Below are 8,656 nucleotides of genomic sequence, written 5' to 3' on the forward strand. Positions count from 1 at the left end.
AGCCTGGGCTGGCCCTTGCCGGCCTTTCCTCCACTCTTGGGAGCCCCAACAATCCGTCCATCTACTCATCCGTCAGTCCTTCTTGCCTTTTGAACCATACATCCATCTGATGATGATTATCATCAAGAAACAATCCATTATAGGAAAAGAACAGAGTTATTGGAGCTAAAGTCATTTGTTTGGAGCCAAAGTGGAGCACACGATTTTCCTGGCACCTTCCTCTGTCAACAGGGGTTATAATCAATGCTTTATTTATTTACTCATTCATTCATTTACTTATTTATTTATGGCTCCGTTTGGTCTTCTTACTGTGAGGGTGTCTCTCTATTTGCATCAAGCTGGGGTACTCTTCTTTGTGGTGCAGGGGTTTCTCATTGCAGTGGCTTCTCTTGTTGCGGAGTATGGGGTCTAGGTTCGCGGGTTCAGTATTTGTGGCTTCCAGGGCTCTACTGCACAGTCTCAGTAGTTGTGTCATATGGGTTTTGTTGTTCCCCTGCATGTGAGATCTTCCCAGAGTAGGGTTCGTACCCGTTTCCCCTGCATTAGCAGGCGGATTCTTAACCATTGCACCACCAGGGAAGTCCCTCTATTTCTTTCTTAGATTGAGTATTAATTTGTTTTTCATTGACAAAATATACTCTGAGAGAGTGGTAAGATGAAATTAATAGAGATGTAAGTGGAAATTAATGAAATGGATAAGGAAAGCAGTAGCTAAAAGAACAAATGTGGTATAAGAGAAAAAATTTCTAGTCAAAAAGCAAAATCTTATTATTTAAGAAGAGTAAGAAAAGCTTCCCCATAAACAGAACAAGTGGACGCATTTATTTCCCATTTTTCCTTTACCAAAAAAAAAAAAAAGATTAAAGTGAGTTCATTTAGTTGAGAAATACAAAATGTATTAACATGTGAGAACCAAAGAAAATGAGGATGACAGCAAATAGGAACTGTTGAAGAACTCTGGTATCAAAGGCCCTACACAGTTAGACATCTATTTGTGAGGCAATTTAACTGTATAAAACCTCTGAAGGCTCAGGTACGAAAGTGATGACCCTGTAGAGATATTGGATCTGAAAACAGGAGAGTGGTTGAAGATTTGTACACAACGGGTTGCTCTCCTGCTTTACTTTCTTGTCTTATGTAATCAAATACACTAAACGGGGGGTTTGATCTCTGGATGTATTGACCTGGAGAGGACGTATACCTGCACAAAGAAAGATAGTACTGAGGGATAGACAGAGTGAAAAACCATACCCCGGACTTTGGGCCTCTCAGGACCTTCCTCATCCTGGCCCCAAACACCAGTAACTTAGGAGACTGGAACTGTTCTCTGCTCTAAACTAAAAAACAGAGAACAGAGCTCTGGCAGTATCCCAATGAAAAGGCTGGCTCTGAAGTCTACCAGTTGAGAAGTTTTACCTCCTGACTGGAGGCAAGAATTGCTACACGTTTCAGGAAAGTATTCAATGTAAAAGGGAGAGAAGAATTCAAAAAATTAAATTTTTTTTTTAATTTGGACATAAAAGGCAAAAATGGACAAGGAAAGTTTAAACAAGTATAATTACTCTCTGAGAGATCAGAGATTACGTTGCTTCTGTAAATAAGAATAGAAAGCTATGAAGAAGGAAAAATTAGGCACAACTCATGAAAAATTCTTCTATCAAATACTAATTCCAGGAAGAGAACAAAAAACTTGAAATAGAGAAGACTGTCAAAAAGCAAAAATACAAGAAACACCCACAGAACTAAATCCTATAGACTGAAAGTGCTCACTTATACCTAGCACAAAAAATGTTTAAAAATCCACAACATAAATCATGAAATTTCAGTATATTGGGGATATAAATAGCAGTAAGTATTGGGAGGTGAACGAGAAGGAGTCATAAGATCACATACAAAGGAAGAGAAAACAATTGGCATTAGACTTGACAACATGAGCTACCAGAAAACTTTGAAGTAATGTTTCCAAATTGTGAATACTGGCAAAGTGTGAGGTAGAATAAAGACATGTTCAAGCACAAAAGACTCAAAAATTTATCTGTAACACATGCATCTTTTTTTTTTTTTTTTTTTTTGGCAGCGCGGCTTGTGGGATCTTAGTGTCCCGACCAGGGATTGAAACTCGGGCCCGCGGAAGGGCAGAGTATTAACCACTGGACCGCCAGAGAATTCCCTCTAACACGTGCATCTTAAGGAAGCTGTTGGAAAAAGAACTTGAGCAGAAATGAAAAATTAGCAAAAATTAACTTAATTCCAGGAAACAGGAATCCAATTCAGGAAGACAATGGAAGTAAGTTTCATGATAAGTGTACAGTCTTGAAATGAGAGCCACAGAATGGAAGCCTGAGAGATTCTAATTGGATATTTGAACAACTGAAAAAAAAATCAGTGGACACTTAACACATCCACTGGAACATCTCTAAAATCTAGCAACAGGTACAAAGGAAGCTAACTAAATCCTTAATAAACAAAAATGTATCTTTGAAAAAATATACTTGGTTTTGAATTTAAAATAATTTACATAATTAGTATATTGACATAACCAATAATTGAGATATAACCATATTTGAAGGTGGTCAAGGAGAAACAAGAAGGTAGAAGTTGTTTTGCTTTAAATGAAGTACTGATTGTTACACTGTACATTTTTATTGCTAAGGTGGACAAAAAAATGTTGCCTGCCATTTCAGTAAACAGAAAATATTGCCCACCATCAAGCCATCTGCCATTGCAGCCACACCCGAAGGTGAGACCTGTGGAGAATTCAGGATGGAGAAAAACAGGATACTGGCCCTAGATAGTCAAGATGCATATCAAAGGAATCATCTCAATGAACCCAGACTCTTGCATCTTCCCATACACAGAAAAGCACTAAAATCATTAACTTGACATATCTGGTTTTTGTGATTAGCAGTAATATATATATATATTTTTTGCGGTACGCGGGCCTCTCACTGTTGTGGCCTCTCCCGTTGCGGAGCACAGACTCCGGACGCGCAGGCTCAGCGGCCATGGCTCACGGGCCCAGCCGCTCCGCGGCATGTGGGATCTTCCCGGACCGGGGCACGAACCCGTGTGCCCTGCATTGGCAGGCGGACTCTCAACCACTGTGCCACCAGGGAAGCCCTAGCAGTAATATTTTGATGTTTGACTCCTTTTATTGTTTTTGATTTTTGTTTTTTTTCAGCAAAAAACTCTTATACCTCCTGGCTCCTCCCTTACCTCTTTGGGACAATTCCTCAGAGCTACCTGAGAGGCTGTATCCCAGGCTATCTTCCTCAGTAATGTCCTGAATAAAATTCTCAACATTTAGGTTGTACATATTTTTTTTCAGTTGACACTAAGGATATTTTTAACTACTAAAATGAGACTGATCTTTTAACTTAAAACTGTTCAAAGAGGGCTTCCCTGGTGGCACAGTGGTTGAGAGTCTGCCTGCCGATGCAGTGGACGCGACTTCGTGCCCCGGTCCGGGAAGATCCCACATGCCGCAGAGCGGCTGGGCCCGTGAGCCATGGCCGCTGAGCCTGCGCCTTCAGAGCCTGTGCTCCGTAACCGGAGAGGCCACAGCAGTGAGAGGCCTGTGTACCGCAAACAAACAAACAAACAAAAAAAACTGTTCAAAGAAACTTTTATTATCCAGTGAAGACATTGAATTCATCCAAGATTTCATCTAGGAGCAGGGGGAAAAATACCCCTCAACCACAGAGGAATATTGCAAGTGCAATTATGAGAGAAAATAAAGTGCCCCTCTCTTTTGTTTTATGAAGTCCTATTGATTTCAACTTTACTTTCTGATTAATTGTCCACAAAAATGATGAATAAACTATAATAAGAACAGAAAATAATTTTATTTGAGCCAAACTGAGGACTATATTCTTGAAGACAGCCTCTCAGATAACTTGGAGGAACTGCTCTGGAGAAGCATGGTTTTCAGCACAGTTTTATGTCTCGTCAGAACAAAGAACACCAAACAAGTCAGGGATACATTCCTTCAAGGTTTCAAGAAAACAAAACAAAAACAGATCAGCATGTACACAGTGAGTCAGTATGGCCTTGGCACCAAGGAAGTGAGTCTTATCGTCAAAGGAGTACCAACATTGGTGTCTCAGGAAGGGAGGCATTTAATATTTATCTTTAAAACAGACATTCTTCTGATCATTGCACCTTTTTCTTTAATAACTGAAGCAGATGTACAATGTATGTTTGATAGGCCACAAACAGCCTGTTTTAGTTAGCATAAAGTTTGAGTTAAATCATGTATAAGCCAGAAAGATTCCCCCATACCTCAATGTGTGAAAATCTCTCTCATCAGTATACTCCTACAATTCTAGGTCTCAGCAATAATGATAACCTTGCCTCTTCTTTTCTAATGTTGCCTGTGCTTGCAATTACTCATCCAACTGCCAAATCACCACATTCCTGAGGGTACGCTTAAGACACTGATCATCAAAAATCTAACACCCGGTAACACAGTGACCCTCAAACACAGTGCCCATGGAAACAAGAACCAGAAGTGCTGGCCTGTCAAAACCATCCCAGAAATAACACACAATAAGGCTATAAGAGAAGAAAAATCTTACCTCTAGCCATCTTACGTTCTCAGCAGGGGCCCTTTAAAAAAGATTAACAGGAGAAAAACAATTTATTAATTTGTGTGCACATGTCATATGGGAAAGCCTTAACAAGAGCAATTCAAAGTATGGCTTAGAACTCCATCTTTTATAGCATCTTCAACAAAGATCATAAATTTATAGAGAAATGACAGGATAAAGAAAAACAGTTTTCAGCTTCCAAGGGTGGCAAACTGTGGGAGGAAACTAATGGAGTAAAGTTTATTTGTAGATTCCTTTGGTGCCATCTATGGGCTAAGAATCTAGAGTTGTCTCCAGTAAAGGAGAATTTACATCCTGCTTTTAGGCAGAAATGGGGGAGGGTAGAGAGAGCTTTTCCTGCATTTGATGCTTCTAAATTGCCCTTGGCTCAAAACTGTTCTTTTTTAAAATTTTTATTTATTAATTTATTTTTATTTTTGGCTGCGTTTGGTCTTCATTGCTGCGTGTGGGCTTTCTCTAGTTGAGGTTAGCGGGGGCTACTCTTCGTTGTGGTGCGTGGGCTTCTCATTGCGGTGGCTTCTCTTGTTGCAGAGCACGGGCTCTAGGCACACGGGCTTCAGTAGTTGTGGCTCGCGGGCTCTAGAGCGCAGGCTCAGTAGTTGTGGCGCATGGGCTTAGTTGCTCTGCGGCATGTGGGATCTTCCTGGACCAGGGCTCGAACCCTTGTCTCCTGCATTGGCAGGCGGATCCTTAACCACTGCGCCACCAGGGAAGCCCTTAAAACTATTTTTATGTCAAAGAGGCATATGTTGGGGTGACACACTGTGGTTTCCTTCAGGGCACAGTCTTCACAGATACACATAATCTCAAGCACTTCACAAGGAAGCAACTGTAGGGCAGCAAACTTTGCCACGCCAAAATGTGTATCTTTGGCATGAGGATTAATTCAGGCAGATTATTTTTAAGAAACAGAAGACTCGGGAAGTTTTTCTTTTTACCTCCTCCTGAGCTGCCTAAAGAGTTTAGATAAAGGGCTGTTCCCAGAATAGAGCAGATATCTCACCAGAGATATCTGCAAAGAACAGGGGCTAAGTGTGGTGGGGAAACTCTTGGCAGGGGCTGGAGATGAGTCCACTACAAGTCCCATTGTTTCTGAGTAGCTCAGCAAACATTTGCTTACCAAATGTTTGCTTTTCCGTGTGAATTGCCTTCTTTCCGTTTGAAGTCCCAAACCACTACCCCCAACATCCTCTTTTGTCTTTAGCTGAAGGGCTTCAGCTATTTTGGCAAGTTACTTAGTTTTCCTGGATCTCTCCCAAGTATACATGTTATTAAAATTTTGTTTGATTTTATTCTGTTAACCTGTCTCATGTCAACTTAACTCTTAGACTGTAAGCAGATAGGGTAAGGGGTCCCTGGAGAAAGAGAACCAGGAATGGCTTTCTTGACATAAGAGAGGCAATTTTGGCCTAAGCCATTTTGTGATCTGAGCCTGGCCACAATACTTGCTCTTGAACAGGCTAAGTAATAAATGATCTTAAGGGAACAAAGGAATGTAGGAACAGAGAAAAGGCAGTCAAACAATAGTGTAGTGATAAAACAGAGTCCTAGTTCCTCCTCAAGGGATATGATATTGGAGAGGCAGCAGCAGTGAGCGGTGGCGTGAAGCGAGATCTTAGTTCCCTGCCCAGAAATTGAACCTGGGTAGCCTGGATGAAAACCAGGAATCCTAGCCACTAAACCAGCAAGGGCTAGAGGCTAGAAGCAAAATTTCCCTGGCTCTCACCTCCATTGAAAACTGCATTTCTCGAGGCAAAAACTGTAAAAACAGGTCCAAAGTTTATTATTAGAGACACAGCACAACAAGTGGGAGAGCACACAGAGAAAGAGTTTGTTTAGTTAAGACAGAAGCAGGGCAGAGATACACACCCAGAGAGAAAGGATGTGGTCATCCTCTCCTTGTTTACCTTTGGCCAACTATATGGTTTCTTTTTCCGCACCTGACCTGCCCTAGGACCCTCCCCAACATATGTGTGCAACTTTTTTCCAAGATGGATTCCAGCCCAGAGGCCTGTGTGAGGCCTTGGCACCACCTATTCTGGGGCGGTGACCGCTCCTTTTTGACCCTGAGGAGGCTTTCTGTGCATGTACAATGTCTCTGTTGCCCCAAGGATGGGAGATCTATGACCTCTTGATCCTTTACTCAGACAGGGTTTAGCCCCTCTCTGTTCCTGCCATGACCGTTATGTTCAAGTGTCCTCAGGAGGCAAAGCCTGGCTATTTACTCTGTTTCTGTTGTTTCTATTTCGAAGTACAAACAGGAGACTGGGTGTAAATATCTAACCTGGAGCCCACCTATCTCCTGTTCTCAGGAAATGCAAACAGGAGGCTAGTTCTAAGTGTCCAGTCTGAAGGCATCTTTTTCTGCCCCAAGAAATGTAAACAGGAGGTCAGTTGTAAATGCCTAGCCTGAAGCCCATCTGTCTCCTGCCTCAGATATGCATAATAACATATCTTTGAGTTCTGCAGGAATTAAGGCCCCACCACCTGAGGTGGAGGACAGAATGATGATGTTGACCAGTCAACTAAAGCTTGGACTCTGTTGACCTTTGCCCCAATTCTATGTTGAATTCTCCTCTGCTCAAGCCCCTTCATGAATATGCATGTACCCTTAACTTAAAACTTCCCCAGTTTTGCTGTTTAGGGAGACACTACATTGGGAAAGATCCCAGTATTCTCCTTACATGCTGCAAGTAAGAATTCCTTCCTTCTCCCGACCTTTGGCTTGGTTGTGTCTTTTGGCTCGACACCCACCAAGAGGCGAACCCAGTTTTCAGGTAATAAGACCAGACAGAACTTGGAAGCATGGAGGAAAATTTCCTCCTCCTCGACACAACCAGACACCCCTAAACCCGGCGTCACAGTCCAGCGTAAAAGCATGCAACCTTCTGTCGTCCAACACAAGTTTGTGCACCCAAAGCACAGTGAGGCCAAACCGAAACGTCGGAACAAAGAAAGGTTTATTGCAGGGACAAGCAAGTAGAACAGGTGGCTCGTGCTCAGAAACCCCAAACTCCCTAATGGTTTTCTGGGAGAAGTTTTTATAGGCAAAATTTGGGGTGAGGGCTGCATGGTGTGTGACTTTCTTCTGATCGGTTGGTGGTGAGAGAACAGGACAATGTCCCAGGACATTTGTGCTCAGCCTGAAGTTGCCATCCTCCAACTGGGAGGTGGGGGGGTGGGGGTGGGTTTAGTTCCTGCAGAAGAACTCAAAGATATATTATTATGTGTATTCCTCGAGGAAGGACTAGCACTGTTTTACTGCTGCACTTTTTTTTTTTAATTTAATTTAATTTATTTTTCATCACATTGGGTCTTCGTTGCTGCGTGCGGCTTTCTCTGGTTGCGGCGAGCGGGGGCTACTCTTTGTTGTGGTGTGCACGTTTCTCATTGCGGTAGCTGCTGCTATTGTGGGGCACGGGCTCTAGGCGCGCCGGCTTCAGTAGTTGTGGCACATGGGCTCAGTAGTTGTGGCACACGGGCTTAGCTGCTCCGTGGCATGTGGGATCTTCCTGGAGCAGGGCTCAAACCCATGTCCCCTGCATTGGCAGGCGGATTCTTAACCACTGCGCCACCAGGGAAGTCCCTGCACTGTCATTTCTTGATTTGCTTCTCCTTTGTTTCTGCATTGCCTCACTTTTCTGATTAGCAACTGTTTCAATCTGCCCTTTGGTACTCTGGAAAGTTGTAGGAGGCTGAAACTGAAAGGGTTTTGCAGCCAGGAGGGCCCCACAGTGTCCTGCTTAGTTTCATTTCTCTGTGGCACCATTTCAGTCCAGCATCCAATGAGTGGCACACACTCAGTAAACAACTCCATGCATGAAAACACAACCCCATCCATGATCACACACTCAGGCGCACGGGGCACCACGCCAACGCCAGTCCCTTGGCAAATATCACAGGGACCATGCTTGGGACACTGGGATATCACAATCACTCTTAAAAGCCTAAAGATCTGGACACCCTAGACCAACTTGGAATCCTGGTCCCAACCTCTTCATACCGGCCCCCCTTACTCATCCCACCCTCCAGCCCTCAACGTGTGT

The sequence above is a fragment of the Globicephala melas genome, chromosome 19 (assembly GCF_963455315.2).
Source record: "Globicephala melas chromosome 19, mGloMel1.2, whole genome shotgun sequence".
NCBI classification, from domain to species: domain Eukaryota; kingdom Metazoa; phylum Chordata; class Mammalia; order Artiodactyla; family Delphinidae; genus Globicephala; species Globicephala melas.